This window comes from Lepidochelys kempii, chromosome 28 (assembly GCF_965140285.1).
Source record: "Lepidochelys kempii isolate rLepKem1 chromosome 28, rLepKem1.hap1, whole genome shotgun sequence".
Lineage (NCBI taxonomy): Eukaryota > Metazoa > Chordata > Testudines > Cheloniidae > Lepidochelys > Lepidochelys kempii.
In genome coordinates, this window is record NC_136407.1 from 6,082,643 (window position 1) to 6,100,868 (window position 18,226).

General features: G+C 51.9%; 1 protein-coding gene and 1 non-coding gene across 2 annotated transcripts in view; both read left to right on the forward strand.

Annotated features, from left to right (window-relative positions):
* Positions 1-18,226, forward strand: part of LOC140904217 (uncharacterized) — an 85,592-nt gene that overhangs the window by 36,005 nt on the left and 31,361 nt on the right. The gene's annotated exons all lie outside the window — the stretch shown is intronic.
* Positions 1,049-1,121, forward strand: TRNAK-UUU (transfer RNA lysine (anticodon UUU)). Its single transcript has one exon. It is a non-coding gene; the product is annotated as a tRNA-Lys (tRNA).

Genomic DNA, 18,226 nt, shown 5'->3' on the forward strand with positions numbered 1-18,226 from the left:
ACCTGCACCCCTCGCAAAAAATGGGAGCTGCCCCAGGTAAGCGCTCCACACCCCAACCTCCTGCCCCAACCCTGAGCCCCCTCCCTCGCCCTAGCTTCTGGAGAGACCCTGCACCCCAACCCCCAGCCTGCTCCTGCACCCTATCTCCCTCCCAGACCCTGCACCCCCCACCCTGTGTTCAGCGCACCCCCACCCTCAGGCCAGTGCAGAGAGAGATGGAGAGAATGGGCTAGAACCAGGGAGAAGGTAGGTACCCGCTCTATGTGGGCAGGGGGGGGGATCCTGTTTACCCCCTCCCCAGCCCTGCTGTGCTTGCAGTTTACCCCCGGCCCCTCCCTTGCTCCAGGGACCAACCCTAGCTCCCACCCCACTGTGCTTTTGCCCCCGGCCCCTGCCTTGCTCCAGTCAGCGGGGACTAATCCTCCCCAAATACCCCACTGTGCTCATCTTGCCCCTCGCCCCTGCCTCACTCCAGCTGGGGACCAATCCTTCCCCACCAGGCCCCACAGTGCTCTTTCCCCTGGCCCCTTCATGCCACAGGGGGGCCCAGAAATATGTTTGGTGCAGGGACCACAAAAAGCTAATCCGGCCCCGGATAGCGTAATGTGATGGGGATGGCGTTTTCCTTTTTTTTTTTTTCCCGCATTTTCCATGGCATTTCTGTCTGTGATTTCGATTGGCTTTGTAGAACCATGTTTTCTTCTGGGGCCAATATTTAACTGAAAGAAGAAGAAGAAGAAGAGCTCATGGCACTGGATGGAAGAGCAGGCTGGGGCTAGGGCTGCTAAGAGAGCAAGAGTGGCAAGTGGGGGGAGGGATAGCTCAGTGGTTTGAGCGTTGGCCTGCTAATCCAGGGTTGTGAGTTTAATCCTTGAGGGGGCCATTTAGGGATCTGGGACAAAAATTGGGGATTGGTCCTGCTTTGGGCAGGGGGTTGGACAAGATGATCTCTTGAGGTCCCTTCCAATTCTGTTTTCTGTATTGTTACCAGCCCTCTTTTTCTTGACTAGTTTCTCTTCTGCACCAAACTTGCTCTCTCCTTATGGGAGCCTGGCTAGCTCAGTTGGTAGAGCATCAGACTTTTAATCTGAGGGTCCAGGGTTCAAGTCCCTGGTCAGGTGTACAGGAGGATCATTTTCCCTTTGTGGTGTCCCCCAAGAATATCAAGAAGCAGCTCTTTGAGGTTACTTTTTTTAACTTTTCAGGACTTGGGCTTTCCTAGGAAGGGCCCTTTACTGCCAGGGACTGAAGGGGCAACTTCCTCACACGTCCGCCGGCCTCGCAGCCTGGAGGAAGAAAGGCCTCTGGGCCGACAGCAAACCGCTGGGTGCCGACTTGTTGAGCAAATGCAGGGCTGGCCAGGGAGGCGGGAGAGGCCTTGAGCAAGGGAGGCAAAAAATTGTCCACCCAGGCTCTTCCACGCCGGAAGTCGGAACACGCCAAGGTCTGGTCCCATGGTGTCAGGGCCAGCCCCCAAGGCTTTGAATCCTGCAATCCCAGTTCAAGCCTCGGTTAGGACCTTGGCAGAGCTCTTTTGCCACCTAACCCTACTGGCTTCTTCTTGCTCTCTCTCAAATGACGTGGGAGCCTGTCTTTTGCCCGCTAGCTCTTGTGACTTGAGCGCAAGAGGGGACGTTTGATCCAGAAGGCTGGCCGCGCCTGCAGGATGCGAGCTGCCTTTCCTCTGAGCCCTGAAGCGGGGCTGCAGCCTGGCCCAGGAGGCCGCCCAATTGGTTGACCCACTGGCATGGGTGGCGAGCTCTATGGGCCCATGCTCCCTGGGCACCAGGAATCTTCCTGGCCCGGGGCCCGGGTCCAGCAATGTTCGAGGTCGGGTCTCTCCCTCGGCCCTGCCTTCTGCCCCGGGGTGTCCCCGCCCCGCGCGTGGCTCCAGGCCATTTAAAATGACCTGGGCCCCGCAGTCACCACCGGCCGAGTGGTCTCCTGCCTGCTCACTCCACGTGGCTGCCGGCCCCGCCCTGCTGCCCCTGTGTGGGGTGGGTCTGTGTCCAGAACTGGGGGGTTTAAAGGGCCATGGTGCCCCGGTGGCCAATGGGAAGCTGCGGGGGCACTGCCCGGGGATCGCAGCGCAGGGAGGCCCCCCAGCCCGCCCTGCCTAGGAGCCGCAGGTAAGCGCTGCATCCCCCCCCCCACCTCCTCCCACCCCTTTCTCGCACCGCCCTTCCTGCCCCCAATCTCCCTCCCAGAGCCCGCACCCACTCTCTCCGCACCCCCTCCCACCTCCAAATTCTCTCCCAGAGCCTGCACCCCCACCCCCTTCCCACACCCCCTCTCCGGCCCCCAAACTCCCTCCCAGAGCCTGCACCCAAACTCCACCCCAGAGCCTGCAACCCAGACCCCCCACCCCCACCCAAACTCCCTCCCAGAGCCCAAACTCTCACCCCTTCTGCACCCAAACTCCCTCCCAGAGCCTGCACCCTGCACCCCAGTTCCCTGCCCCCGACCAGGGCCTGTACCCCAGACCACCTCCCCCCACACGAACGCCATCCCATAACCTTAGGCAGGTGGGGGGCAGAGTTTTGGGGGTGGGGGGGTGGGCTCTGAGCATTCTGGGAATCACCAAAATTTCTACAAACTTCCTGCCTCTGCCTACGGGTCCAAAGTCACTTGGGCGGCGTTGGTGTTCCCCAGGAATGCTGAAGGGAGGGAGACTTAATACTCCTCCCTGTCGGTCAGGGCGGAAGAGGAGGGCTGCAAGAGTGGGCAGGCTGATGAGCCGGGCCTTCTCGCATGAGGTGGAGAATGAGGTGGGGAACGCGAACTGGGAGAGGCAGTCGCTGGCCTGCGAGGAACGGCTCGGCCGATGGCATAAGCGGACCTTGTCGTTAGTCTGGAAGGTTGTCGTGCTCAAGACCTGTGTTTTGGCCCTGGGGAATTTCTTCAGCCATGTGTTTTCCCCCTGCTCCGTGAGCGCGGCTGAGACCGAACACGGTGGCCTTCCACTTCCTGTGGGGCAAGAGGATGCCCCTGCCTAGTCAGGAGAAGTGCGGCTTTTCTGCCGTATTATAAGCGGGGGTCGAGCCTGGTGGGCTTTGAAGCCTTTTACGGCTCTCCTTTTTCGGTTTTCCATTGTCAGCGGGTGGCTGAGCCGGGGGGAGCAGGTCAGGCCCGAGGGGAACGTCGGGGGCCACGACAGAGAATGCAAACGAGTCTTTGGATCTGGCCGTATTTTTTTCCAAGTTCAAATAAACTTCTTGTCAGGAGTTTTTGTAGACATAATTATTTTATCTAAAACCGTCCAATTATGAAGGGTGTCCGATGGTGACGGAAGGAGGAGGAGATTAGAGGGGGCCGCCCCTCGCTCTCTCTCTCTAGTGTTCATCCACTCCCGCCTTACAGGCTTTTCAGTGGGGGTCTAGGTGGAAGGTGCTTGCAGGATGGTTTCAGCCACAAGCTTGGCCGCCCCCACAGCAGGGGCAGCCAATCTCGGCATCGGCAGCGAGGCCGTCCCGCTTCAGCTCGGTCTATACGGAGGTCAATATACCACCGGGTGATCAAGGCCAATTTCAGGGAGCTTCCTCTGAAGGTGACCAACTGTCCCCAGAACTTAACGACAGGCGTTTTAAAGGCTTTGCAGATGGCACGGGTGCCCGGTAAGTACCGAGATGCGCGATGGCTCCTCGTTCGTGGGGGAACTTGTCGTTCCACGCAAATGTGCGCGGCCGACATGTGCAGAGTAAAGGCTGCCCAGGGGCGCTGTGTCAGGCTCTGGCCCCGCTTGAGACGACGGCCCACCCTCTGGTGGCTTGTTTTCTTACTCGGCAGGAGTGGGGGCGCCTGGCCCCACCGTGGCAGTTGCCAGAGTTGGACGGACAGGATTATTTACGGCTAGCCTTAGGCTTGTTCCTGGACGAAGGAGGGCAAGCCGCAGGGCACCAGCAAAAGTTGGAGCAAGGGTGCGCTCAGTGTCACGGGACATAGATGCATGGGACACACCGTGCCCAAACGATGCCATGGTATCGTATCGCCATTGTCAGGGGCGACGTCAGCAATGAAGGCAGTTCCCCGCCGCAGTGGCTCACCGGGTTTCCGTGGACGCTAACCGTCTGGCCGTGGTGCAAAAACGCCGTGCGTCACCAGCGGAGTGGAGGCGGGCCTGGGCTGGGCAAGGCTCTGGGCCCGGGACTGGCCTTGATTCTATCTTGCTAGTATCTGACTGATGGCAGTGAAGGGTTTTTCCTGTGGCTACTGGGAGCAGTTGAGTTTCATTTTCAGGCTTTGATATTGCGTCCTGCAGGTTTTTGGTATGCACACAGGGAGCTGAGCGTGTGCTCTCGATGCAGGATTGTCCCGGATACCATATGTTGATAGGGATTGAATTTTCCTCTTTTTTTTCTTTTTTTTTTGTCTTTCCACTGGCATTTCTGGGTGTGATTTCTTTTGCTTTATATAATGGTGTTTTCTAGCCGATGCTTTCCTAACCAAAGAAGAAGGCATCAGGGTGCTGAATGGAAGAGCAGGCTGGGGCTCGGTCTGTTAAGAGAGCGAGAGTTACAGTTTTTCTGTAGTCTTTCCCCCTCACTTTTTCTTGACTACACCAAACTTGCCCTTTCCTCATCTGAGCATGGCTAGCTCAGCTGGTAGAGCACCATACTTTTAATCTGAGAGTTCAGGGTTCAAGTCCTTGGTCCAGCAGATAGAACTTCTCCCCATGTGGCATCCTCCAAGGTCTTCAGAAGGTTATGTCCTGCTTCACGTTACTCCCTTCTTTTCAGGACTTGGCCTTTCCTAAGAAGGAACGCCTTCTTTAATTAATGCCTGGGACTGAAGGGGCATCCTCCTCACATGTCCACTGGCCTTGAAGTCTGGAGGAAGAAAGGTCTCTGGGCCTGGAGCAAAGCACTGCTTGCTGACTCTTTGGCCCAAAGCAGGGCTGACAATAGAGGCCTTGAACGAGGAATGCAGAAAATTACCCCTACAATGTCCTCCCTGTCGGAAGTCGGCAGCGCTCGAGGGGTTTCCTGCCAGTTCCATGGTGTAAGGGCCAGCGTTTAGGGCTTTGAATCTTGCAATTCCAGTTCAGTTCGTGGGGGGACCTTGGGATACTTTGCTTGCCACCTATCCCCGGTGGGTGCTTCAACGCTATTACAGTCTGTGAGTTGGAGAGGAGGGCAGGTATTGGGGCTGCTGGCTGGGATCTGGAGGCGCGTGAGAGGTCTGCAAGAGGCGTGGGGTTGGAGGGGGAGTACGTGTCTGCAGTGCCTGGGAAACTTGGGTCCAGGCCTGAGTTGTCTGGAGACCGGGGGGGAGGAGGGAGCAGAATTGGTGGAGCTGGGGAGTGGAGCACCAGGAGCCGCTCACCCCACCTTGGGGGCACTGAGCTCTCTTTGGGGAGGGATAGTGATGGGCCACCAGAGGATGGGGAGCTACAGTCAGAGGTCTTATTCAGACAGCTAAGGAAACACCCTTATGGGGGGAGCACTGACCCAGGGGTGAGCACAATACCTGTTGCTCAGCTCCCATGGTGTCCTTGGACCTGACATGAGACCGGGGCCTTTGGGAAGAGCCGGCTGAAGAGCCTTCCTAGTAACTGAGAGATCCTGGCTTCGCCTGGTAGTTTTTCCTTGCTGATCGAAACTTGACCGTTTGGGCTCCCTTTTTTGTATATCTTTCTCGTAAACAGAAAAGAAGTTCTTGGACAATCCTTGAAAGTGCTTGTTCAAGACACAGCGAGCCTCTGCACTGGGGCAGGGGGGGCCGGGGTATGGGAGGGGGCCAGGGGGGGTCATGCTTACTTTGAGCGGTGCGGTTCACAAAGTGACCGGCACACACTCCCCTCCGGCAGAGGCTCCTAGGTGAGGGGCTTGGGGGGCCAGCTGTGGAGTTTGCACCGGGGTGGGGGCAGCGTGCAGAGACACTCTTCCCCCAAGAGGCTGCAGGGACATGCCAGCCACTTCCAGGAGTGGTGCGTCATGGAGGGAGGAGGGCAGAGGGGGCGCGGAGCTGCCTTAGCCCTGCTGGCATCTCTCGCATTGCTTGGGGGGGACAGTGGGTCTCCGTGGGCTGCCTGGGGTGGAGGCAGTACCTGAGGGGGCTCCGGCCACCCCTTTGTCTCCTTTCTCTGGGCTCCCAGCTCATCTTGCTGGCTGACAGGGATTTTGGGGTGCAGGAGCGCAGGGAGCAGGAAAGGCAAACCTTGGCGGCCACGTTCCGCACGTGCAGGAAAACGGCTTGACCTGCTGGCCCCACGGAGTAAGTCACCCGGCGTCCAGCTCGCCACATTCGACTTAATGGGTTGACTTGGTGGCTAGAATTATTTCCGGCCTGGATTTCCCACCAAAGGTGCCCTACATGGGTTCAGGGTCCTCTCCAGTACAGGCCACACAGGAAGGCTTAATCCTTGAGCTGCAGCTCCCCAAGGCAGGAGAGAAGAAGACGACTCAGGCCCCGGAGGGGCAGACTGGGGCTTCCTGGATCCCAGTAGCTCACAGGCAGCCCAAACCATCAGTCATGTCCCTGGGTCGAGCACAAAGGAGCAGCCATTCTTGCTGCCTCACAGGTGGCAGGGAGTCTCTCAAGACGATTACCACACACCCAGCTTGGCCTGAAAGGAGTACTGGCCCACGACCACTCGGACTCAGCTTTGCTTGTTTTCCTTCCACACAGAACCCCTCTTCTTCTCCTGGGCTGCAAGTAGCCATCCCTGGGATGCCAAGCGGCAGGCACAGGATTCTGCCTCCCAGCAGCCAACTTCACCTCCCCAGGCTTTGGCAGAACGAACGGTGGTGCTCTAGTAACCCCACTTAGCCGCCTAGCTTCTGCCCTGCCTTCCTCAGCGTGACTTTCCTCTTTTGCCCCATTCCTGCCTCACTTCCTCCTTTGGCAAGTCACACAAAGGAGGCCAGCAGGAAGAGCCGGACTCCATAGGCCAATCTCCAAGGGCAGAGGAGGCCAAGCCACAAACCTCCGAAAGGTGACGTGCCTAATTCTTCTAGGCTCTCCAGACTGACACCAAGGCGCTTTCTCCGCTGATGTCACCACCCTCTGTCGTGCAAGGGTTGGAGTTATCCCAGGGACAGGCCAATAGCAGAAGGAGAAGTGCCTTCCTGGACAGTAAGGGGGTCCAGGAGAATGAAGCCAGGAGGTTTTGAACCAGGGGCCTTTTGCGTGTTAGGCAAACGTGATAACCACGACACAACAGAAACTCCACCCTAGTGCTCTGCCCCTCCCTTCAAATTCCATCCACTTGGCTGGCTCTCGCCCTGGCACACCCGAAGGGCGAACCTGGAGAAAGCAGTGGCAGCCCTTCGATAGGTCAGCTGGGAGAGCAAAGGACTGGAGCCGGTGCTCAGGAAGTCGTCCTTACGTCGCCCTTGTGACTCCAGCTTGAAGGAGAGCTTCTTTTTCTTCCCCTGGCTGAGAAAGAGCAAGAGAAGAACGGAAGGTCTGGTGGGGCAACTCAGTGCAGGGGCTCACGATGTCTTTTCCTGCTGCATAGCCCGAAATGAGGGCCTCATGGGAGGTAAAGACCCTGTTGCACTTTCCGAAAACAGCCCACCCCTGCACAAAGAGGGATGGAAGAGCATGCTTGTTAGAGAGCTTATTCCTTCACTCTCCCACTTCCCTGGTCCTTCTCACATGAACAGAGAGCAACAATACCCGAAGTCCGAAGGTGCAAACAATTCGATGTTTATTGGGGTGAACTTCCAGCAAGCTTAAATACAAGTTCCTTTTCCTTATTTCTGAATCCCAACTTACTTCCTGTTTGCCCCTAATTTATATAGTAATATTCTTAGCTATACCTTAACCAATCATTCTACTAAAATTTAACTAACCAATCCTAACATATTGTAACATGATTATGTAACCAATTATATCCCACCACCTTAATTAGTTTACACCCAGCAAAATTAATTATACAGCAGACAGGAACAATCACAGAACCAGACAGAGATTATACAGACAAACAATAGCAAAGTGGGAACTATAATGGCAAGACAATACAGAAGTGAGGATTTCACATCCCAGTATTGATAAGTGAGTTCTTGCCAGACAGGATGCTATCAAACTAAGTTTTCTTTTACATTTTCTAGGCACTTCCCTTTCTCTGGAGGTGATAGGAATACAATCCTGTCCTGATAGTGCCTAACAGCCCAATAGCACCTTTTTTCAATGTGACTAGGTTGGAATGTGAGGATGTGACCGTTCGCTTCCCAGCTTATGGCTGCCTCTGCTGCTTAGCCAAAGGCCTTAGCCTAAGAACAGGGCCCCAGACTGTCACAGTAAGAGAAGGACCTTACATTGGCAGACAGTGATTTTGATTCTTTCTTTTATACCTCTAACTAGCCAAGTGATAAGAATACACCTAAATTCTTAAAGTACAGGCCTTTACAGGCAGGCCTGAATATCTATATCCTAACAATGCTGAAGGTCAGGATTGAACCAGGGACCTGTAGATCTTCAGTCTGGCACTCCCCCAACTGAGCTACTTCAGCAGTGTCTTGGCTTCTTTTTGGCTTGCTGCTTTTCTGGGACGATGGCTTCTGCTTTGGCCTGGGATGATTTTGTCAGCTTTGGCACAGAAAAAGGACGTCCTTACGAGGGGCCCACGAAGGCAAGATGAACTTTTGCCTACCTTGCTCAGCTTGACTTGCTTCCTCGCCCTCTTCCTGCCTGAGTTCCTGGGTTACCTGAAGGCGACTGGGGCCCAGCGGTACGATGAGCAAGTTGGGCAGCTAGACCCTGGTGGCAAGACTCCTGCCTCCACTTGCCACCCCGCTCTCTTCTCCCAGCTTCACCTATTGGCTGCCAGGGACTTGGTGCCCAGCAGCACAACGGAAGGCAGTGGACAGAGCAACCCTCACCTTGAAGCTCCGGCTCATTGAACCATATCTTCAATCGCCGGTGGCCCCTGAGAGACCGACATCGCTTGCTGTTTTCGCACTTGAAAATGCCATTGGCCCGTCTTTGGATTTCTCTAATGCTGCATTTCAGTTCACGAGGGCAAAGACGAGAAAAGTGACCTTTGAACTAAAGCACTCGGGTTAACATTCGAACGCTGTCTCTTACTTTAACACTATTTAATATTAGTCCACCCCATGTGGATGACCGTTCGATTTCTAGATGTTAGTACGTTTCAGTTACTGTGAAAATTAAAAAGTTTCTATGGCCTTAGAGGAAATGAGTTTGTTTTATTTGCTCATATATGGCACCAATAAACCCAGGTTTACGGATCCTAGCCTGCAAATGTATCGTCTTATATGACAGAGAAAATCATGCATCCAAATTGTGCATCAAAATCATGAAATGAGCTACAAATGCAATAAAAAATAAGGTATTCAAAGATTTAACATATGGGGAGCGGGGCACCAAAGATTTTTCCTGGGGTGCCATTTGGTCTAGGGGAAGCCCCTGTCAGGGAGAGCAGGAGTTAGTTTCACATGTCTATTTTCAGGCTGTAATCTGTGGGCACCCTGCTCTGTGGGAGGGATCCCAGGAGCCCAGACTCAGGGCTGGAACAGGCCCCTGAGTTAGGGGGTGGCTGCATGGTTTACAGCGCTTTGACGTCTGAGACCATCTGTCCCTCCCAAAGACTCAGATCTGCGTCCCCAGAAGGCTCCTGGACCGCCTCCGCTCCTTTCACATTCTCGAGAAAGGAGCAGCATCGAGGGTTAGGGATGAGCCATAGGGCACTAGGTGGGTGGTAGAGGCTTCAGGAGCCCAGCGTGTTTGCCCATCTGGGGCAATTTGGCTGAGAGCTCAGGGACACATTGTGAGGCAGAATCCCAGGCATCTACATGAAAGGAGCATAAGGACATAAGGACGTAAGAACTGCCTTACTGGGTCAGACCAAAAGTCCTTCTAGCCCAGTACCCTGTCTTCCCATAGTGACCAAAGCCAGGTGCTTCAGAGGGAATGAACAGAACAGGTCATCATCAAGTGATCCATCCCCTGTCACCCATTCCCAGCTCCTGGCAAACAGATGCTAGGGACACCATCCCTACCCATCCTGTCTCATAGCCATTGATTGGACTATCCGCCATGAATTTCTCTAGTTCTTTTTTTGAACCCTGTTATAGACTCGGCCTTCACACCATGCTCCAGCAAGGAGTTCCATAGATTGACTGTGCATTGTGTGAAAAAATATTTCCTTTTTGTTTGTTTTAAATGTGCTGCCTATTCATTATATTTGGTGACCCCTAGTTCTTGTGTGATGAGAAAGAATAAATAACATTTCCTTATTTACTTTCTCCACACCAGTCATGATTTTATAGACCTCTCTCATATCCCCCCTTATCTGACTTTTTTCCAAGTGGAAAAGTCCCAGGCTTATCATAGAAGATCAGGGTTGGAAGGAACCTCAGGAGGTCATCTAGTCCAACCCCCTGCTCAAAGCAGGACCGATCCCCGACTAAATCATCCCAGCCAGGGCTTTGTCAAGCCTGACCTTAAAAACTTCTAGGGAAGGAGATTCCACCACCTCCCTAGGTAACACATTCCAGTGCTTCACCACCCTTCTAGTGAAAAAGTTTTTCCTAATAGCCAACCTAAATCTCTCCCACTGCAACTTGAGACCATCACTCCTTATTCTGTCATCTGGTACTACTGAGAACAGTCTAGATCCATCCTCTTTGGAACCCCCTTTGAGGAGTTGAAAGCAGCTATCAAATCCCCCCTCATTCTTCTCTTCCGCAGACTAAACAATCCCAGTTCCCTCAGCCTCGCCTCATAACTCATGTGTTCCAGTCCCCTAATCATTTTTGTTGCCCTCCGCTGGACTCTTTCCAATTTTTCCACATCCTTCTTGTCGTGTGGGGCCCAAAACTGGACACAGTACTCCAGATGAGGCCTCACCAATGTCGAATAGAGGGGAACGATCACATCCCTCGATCTGCTGGCAATGCCCCTACTTATACATCCCAAAATGCCATTGGCCTTTTTGGCAACAAGGGCACACTGTTGACTCATATCCAGCTTCTCGTCCACTATAACCCCCAGGTCCTTTTCTGCAGAACTGCTGCCGAGCCATTCGGTCCCTAGTCTGTAGCGGTGGATGGGATTCTTCCATCCTAAGTGCAGAACATTTAAAGAAAGGTGTGCCAGGACCAGGGTTAATAGTTAGGGCGAGGCAGGTGGGAGGAAGAGTCCCAGGCTGGAGCCCAGCACACCTTTCCTCCGCTGGGCACCTAGAGCAGAGGCAGCTGCTGCTGACCACTCCAAAAGAAGGCTTAAAAGCCACAGAGCAATCAAGGGAGGGGCAAGAGGTGGGGAGGACCGTGCCTATGCATGGCCAGCTGATGGCCACAAAGACTCCCGGCCAGCCTGCTCCCTGCCCTGCCAAACAACCGCTGAAGGCCACCGGCAGACCATCATGTGGGGCAGCTGCTGATGCTCTGTGGCCCAAATCAGAAGGCGATACGAAAGCAGGGCCAGCCCCCCTGGTGGGGCCTCTTACCGTTCCCATGCAAGGTGCTCACGTTTGCAGTGGGGCAGGAGACTTTTTCCCCAAGAGGCTTTTCTGCAGCTGGTGAGATGCGGAGAAACAGGCTCCAAAGGTGCTATTGAGCAAGCTCCCTCACGCATGGGGACAGGCGCACGTTTGGAAAAGGGAAACTACACTCCACACACTAACCCGGGCATCCACCCAATTTCTTTGGCAAATCAGAAGTGGCAAAGGCTAGCCTGGAAGCACATAGGGCTCACACCCTAGCCTTTGTGATGCCCTACCCACAACTCCTTTCCAGGGCACAACTCCTTCCCAGGGCTCTAGCTGCAGCCAGAGCATTGGCCAAGAAGAGGTTCCAGCCCTGAAGAAAGCAGAACTTCCAGCAAAAAGGGAAAACTACACAAGCAGAGATGCAAAGGGACTCAACCTTTCAATCATCCGATCTGAAGTCAGACGCCTTATCCTTTAGGCCATGCGGTCACAGAAGAAAAACCTTTTCAAGCACTTCTTTAGAAAAGATGGACACTGTGTTTCTCAGGTCATCTACTGAGGGGGCCGAGAGTCTCCAGGCACAAGAAGTAGAGTTCCCAGTGAGATTTGAGACTTAATTCTATGGACCCAGGGGCAGGACTTTGGCAGGGAGGCATCAACATGGGAAATTAAGGTGCAGTGGATGGACTGGCTGTGTAGGTGAGTAGATTTATTTGCCCTGAGGCCCAGGAGGGAGGAGGAGGAATCCTGCTGATAGGCAGAGGCCGTGGAGAAAAAGAGGAAGGGTTCCTGGGACTTTTTTTGCCTCTCTTTTGCCTGCCTGCTTGCTCTTGTCGTGGCAGGAACATCAAGCTCTGAAGGTCAAGAATTCAAGCCCCTGTCCGGGCAGTAAGAAAAGGAGGACTTGTGGCACCTTAGAGACTAACCAATTTATTTGAGCATGAGCTTTCGTGAGCTACAGCCCACTTCATCGGATGCATTCAGTGAGCTTTTAAGTTGCCTTGTGTGCCAGGAGCCAAATGATTGCTGGTGGTGTCCAGCGCCACACACGGATTCCCAGAAGCAGTGGCAGTTTCCTGGAAAGGCCCCTTTCTCCTGCTGAGTCCTTAGAAATCTGGAGGTGGGCTCACGTCCACAGGAGCAGGCCCAGACAGTGCAGTCTCCGAGTGGCAGGAAGCGCTGTGGGGCCAGGTGCTGAGAAAGCCAACGGGTGAGAGGGAGCAGCTGCGGTGAAGTAATAAGTACAGAATGCAAGTCTCAAGGGGGGTATGATCCCGCTATTGTGATGAACTTTCCTGGCTTATACACTACCCCAGTGGAATTGGCTAGGAAAAGGATCTGAGTCCTCATTCCCACCCCCTTACCCAGAGGCCTGCCTGACCTCAAGGACTCTCTTTCTACTCTCATTTGTGGCAGAGTCCTCATAACCCTGACAAGGCTGGGCCCAGGATTCCTGAGGGGTTCAACCCCCAGTCTTGTCGTGGTCACTTAGAACAGGGGCTGGGGTGTTTCTTTTACCCCGAGGCTTTGCTTATCTCTTGCTGTCGGACAAGTGGTTAAACTGTTGGCCTGAAAACCCATGGAGATTTCCCTGCACAGCTTTGAATCCTGCTCACAGTCATAGGCAAGCACCAGTTCCATCAAGACCAGTAGGGTTAGTGCTCCTCAATCACCTTGGTACAATTGAGAATCCCAACGCCTCTGCTTCTGCGGATAATCGTCAATGATAAAGGAGAAGGGGTGAATCTTTGAGCCCTGGGGGAAAGGTCCCATCCGCCCAGACTAGGAGACTCGTCTGTAAAAGGAAGCTTATTGAAACCATAGGCACCGACTCCGTGGGTGCTCCGGGGCACGGGGAAAAATCCCACCGGCAGCTCCCCACACCCCCGCCCAGCTCACCTCCTCCTCCCCTGAGTGCACTGCATGCCTGCTTTTTCTCCCTAGGTCCCAGCACTTGTGCTGTGAAACAGCTGTTTCGTGCGGCTGGGAGGGAGGGGGGAGGAGGGGCTGTGGCGGGGATTTGGGGAAGGGGCGGAGTTGGGGCGGGGCCAGAGGGGCGCGAGCACCCACCGGCACCGGGGAAAATTGGCGTCTATGACTGAAACATCTCTGAGGGTGAGGTTTTACCTGTATTTAGTTTTATTACTGTCTCAGAGATAGATTTGCGTGTTTTATTTTATTTTATTTGGTAATTCACTTGGTTCTGTCTGTTGGAAGCACTTAAATCCTACTTTCTGTATTTAATAAAATCACTTTTTACTTAATAATTAACCCACAGTATGTATTAGTACCTAGGGGGGCAAACAGCTGTGCATATCTCTCTATCACTGTTATCGAGTGCGAACAATCTATAAGTTTGACCTGTAAAAGCTTTATACAGGGTAAAACGGATTTATTTAGGGCTTGGAGCCCATTGGGAGTTGAGCATCTGGTGAGTGTCAAAGACAGGAACACTTCTTAACCTGTTTTCAATTGAGCCTACAGCTGTTAGGGGACGTGGTTCACACCTGGGTCTGGGTTTGCGGCAGGCTAGCGGGTCTGGCTCAAACTGGGCAGGGTACTGAAGTCCCACGCTGCCAGGGCAGAAAAGCAGGGGCAGAAGTAATCTTGGCACATCAGTTGGCAGTTCCCAAGGGGGTTTCTATGATCCAACCCATCACAGCAGCCTCCGCTCCTGGGTCCTCCCCAGGGACAGAATATTTTGTTGCCAAATAAAGCTTTTAATTGAAAGGAGTAAAATGAAATGGGCACACGATGGTGCCAGAGACTACGGAATGAAAAGCCCCACGTTTCCTAAATAGTAGAATCATAGAAGATTAGGGTTGGAAGAGACCTCAGGAGGACATCTAGTCCAACCCCCTGCTCAAAGCAGGACCAACACCCACTAAATCATCCCAGCCAAAGCTCTGTCAAGACGGGCCTTAAAAACCTCTAAGGATGGAGATTCCACCACCTCTCTAGGGAACCCATTCCAGTGCTTCACCACCCTCCTAGTGAAATAGTTTTTCCTAATATCCAACCTAGACCTCCCCCACTGCAACTTGAGACCCTTACTCCTTGTTCTGTCATCTGCCACCACTGAGAATAGCTGAGCTCCTTCCTCTTTGGAACCCCCTTCAGGTAGTTGTAAGCAGCTATCAAATCCCCCCTCACTCTTCTCTTCTGCAGACTGAACAAGTTCCCTCAGCCTCTCCTCATAAATCATGCGTTCCAGCTCCCTCATGATTTCCGTTGCCCTCTGCTGCACTCTCCCCAATTTGTCCACATCCTTTCTGTAGTGGGGGTGGGGGGCAAAACTGGATGTAGGACTCCAGATATGGCCTCACCCAGTGCCAAAGAGGGGAACGATCAGGGGAGGGGGTGGGAAGGGACGGAGTCGGGGCAGGCTCTGTGGCAGAGCGAGGGGCTGAGCAGCGAGCACCCTCCGGCACATTGGGAAGTTGGTGCCCGTAGGTCCAGCCCCGGAGTCAAGGAGCCGCATGTGTCTCCAGAGCCACAGGTTGGCCACCCCTGGAATAATCACCTCCCTCGAGCAGCTGGCAACACTCATATTAATGCAGCCCAATAGGCCATTAGCCTTCTTGGCAACAAGGACACACTGTTGACTTGTATCCAGCTTCTCGTGCATCGTAATCCCCTGGTCCTTTTCTGCAGAAGTGCCGCTTAGCCCGTCGGTCCTCAGCGTGTAGCAGTGCATGGGATTTTTCCGTCCTAAGTGCAGGACTCTGGACTTCTCCTTGTTAAGATTTCTTTTGGACCAATCCTCCAATTTCTCTAGGTTACTCTGGACCCAATCCCTACCCTTCAGAGCTTGGATTCTTTCTGTGCTTTCACAGAGCGAAGAGCACATGTTCCATGATTTCACAGGGCAGAGTTTTATGGCTATGGTGATTCAGACAACTATGCTATAGGGTGCCTTCCCTGTGTGGATCAACATAGATGTCCATTGTGACCCTTCTCAGGGTGCTGAGGGCTGTGACCCTCCTTGTTGGCACCTGCCACTAGGAAGAAGGAGTTTTGCATTTGGCAGCCAGATGTTAGTGACCCAACTCACCCAGCCTGTTGGCCGCTCAAGGATCCTCGTCTGAGCTATAGCAGCCCTGTCAGTTGACATTAGAGGCACCTTAACCCCTGAGTTCCTTAACTGTGTCCCTCTCTGGGTTCCAGCCCCGATCACCAGATACTCAGAGAAATCCCAGATCCTCTGTTCTCAAAGCCATGGTATATCCCAGGTCACCAGTTTTACTGTAGACCACTGCTCCTGTATCACACTCATGTTCAGTTATCGAACACGTGGAAATTTATTCGAGGGAGATTTAAACAGAAACAAACGTGAGTGATGGAAACCAACTGTTACCAACAAAATCACAAAATGCAACCTGCACTTTCTAAGTTACCTTTCCTATCTAAGTAGATTCTCACCTCATACTTTAGTCCATTGCAGTGATTGCTAGTCCCTAGGAGCCAGGGCCCTGCCTTTGATGATGCAACACTGGTTGCTAGGGATCTCCTTGGTGAATGGACCCTGAGTGTTTTTCTCCCCCTGTTATAAACTGACTCAATCTTTTGTCTTTATTCACAGAAAGGACGATCTCTTTATAGTCATAGTGTCCTTTTCATTTCCACAGCGTTTTGATGTCTAGAGTTTGTCTTTGATAGTTTTCCTTTAGTTTTTTGGGGTTGGTGCAAAGGTTGACAAAGGAGCAATACATTGCATAAGTGGTTATCAAGTGACAGCTGACAATTCCCTCTCACTTGAATGGGCTGTCCCCACCAAGACTTATGACTGGGGTGACTCACTTTCATGACAATACCATAAGGGCATAATTTTCCATGTACTTCTATTGCTCCTTCAGTATGACTCACACACGCCTCTCGCAGTGATTAGGGGTAACAATAATTTACAAGCTTTCAGTAGAGAGCTCACTGCAATGCTTCCTGCAGTCATAAAGTCAATGTATTTGGTGTGGTGAGTTTGTCAGGTCCGAGACAGGAGTTGCTTGTGAATAACGGTGACCCCTTTGCCAACTGGCACCAATAAGCTTTTGTCACACATGCACTGAACTATGCAGGCACACCCTGATATAACAGAAAGGCCAGCACAAAAAAAGAGGGAAAGGAACAATAAGATACTAAAATGACAATGGTTGGAACTCTCCATTTCTCTCAGTCTTTGGACAAATGGGCACTAAGAGCCATAGCTACATTTGAGGAACCAGGCGACTGGACAGCTGGTTCACCCCTCCATATGAGTAGCTTTTCTCACATACATGGAGATGGATCAAAATTGGAATTGATGTCATGACTTGCTTCCCATAGGGGATCAATCTGTCTAAGGCTATGTCTACAATTCAAACACTGGAAGTAGTCTTCTGACAACCTAACATTGTCTACACTATGTCAACATAGCCATCTAAAGGCTGGTCTACGCTGAAAAGCTTTATGGACTTTAGCCTTTTCCTTTATAGTGATGGTTGACAATTGCAGCTTTCCTACCTGCTGGACACATCCTACGACAGATGTCATGCCTTTTGTTTGCAAATCAGAGAAGTGGGGAAGTCAGTGACCCTTATAGTCTAAGTGGGTAAAAAGTTATACAACTTGTCTCCATGAGTAGTTTTCCTTTTAATAGAAATTGATTTTGAAATTAAGCAAAATCAGTGTCATTTGAAATACAGAAAATTAAAATCTACATTGGGCCAATAGTCTCTCATACACTTTTTCTCACACATATTCTCCCAACCCTAAGCTTTGGAGTGAGGTTTTCTACCAGAACTCCTTATGCTACAGTGGCTAAATTAAATCAAATTAACTTTTCAAGATTTGCCATAATTTCCTGTAAAAACTAACAAAACAAAAAACAAGTCAACTTTCAATTTTCCAAAATAATTCAGATTATCACACAATTAGTCTCTTACTCTTTCACCAATAACTTCACCTATCATTTCATTTTCATTGGTAACAACAACATATTCAAAGATCACAAATTCTTGTCATATATGTTAGTTTTCTTTTATCCCCATTGCCAACAACTGAACCTTGGCTCAAGTTCTGGTTTGTCCCAACCACTTCCGTGAGTTCATATATCTCAGGATCTTCTGCCACGTGTGTTGGTGGAAGGGGTCTCCTATGTGGGAATGTTTGCATCACGAGGAAAAATACCTCTTTTCACACTTTTTAATCTTTCAAAGTAGAAGGTGGTAGAGGAGAAGTGATGTAAATTCATAAAACAGAAGAGAAAACTGTATAGTCTACACTAAAGACATTTATCCGTATAACTATATTGCTCAGGGGTGTGAAAAATCCACACCCTAACCCCCACTTAGGGAAGTGGGGAGAGCTTCTCCTTCCAACATAGCCACCGCTGCTTGCGGAGGCTGGACTAATAAAGTCTGACGGGAGAGATCTCTCCCATTGGCTCAGAGCATCTGTAATAGCAGTGTCAATATCGGAGAGGTAGCCATGTTAGTCTGAATCTGTAAACGTGACAAAGAGTCCTGTGGCACCTTATAGACTAACAGACGTCTTGGAGCATAAGCTTTCGTGGGTGAATACCCACTTCATCAGATGCATGTAGTGGAAATTTCCAGAGGCAGGTATAAATTTGCAAACAAGAATCAGGCTAGGGATAACGAGGTTAGTTCAGTGATTGACTCCCGAGCCTGATTCTTGCTTGCAAATTTATACCTGCCTCTGGATATTTCGACTACGTGCATCTGACGAAGTGGGTATTAACCCATTAAAGAATATGCTCCAATACGCCTCTTAGTCTATGATGTGCCCCACGACTCTTTGCTGCTATACTCGTAGTGCAGCTGCATTGGTGAG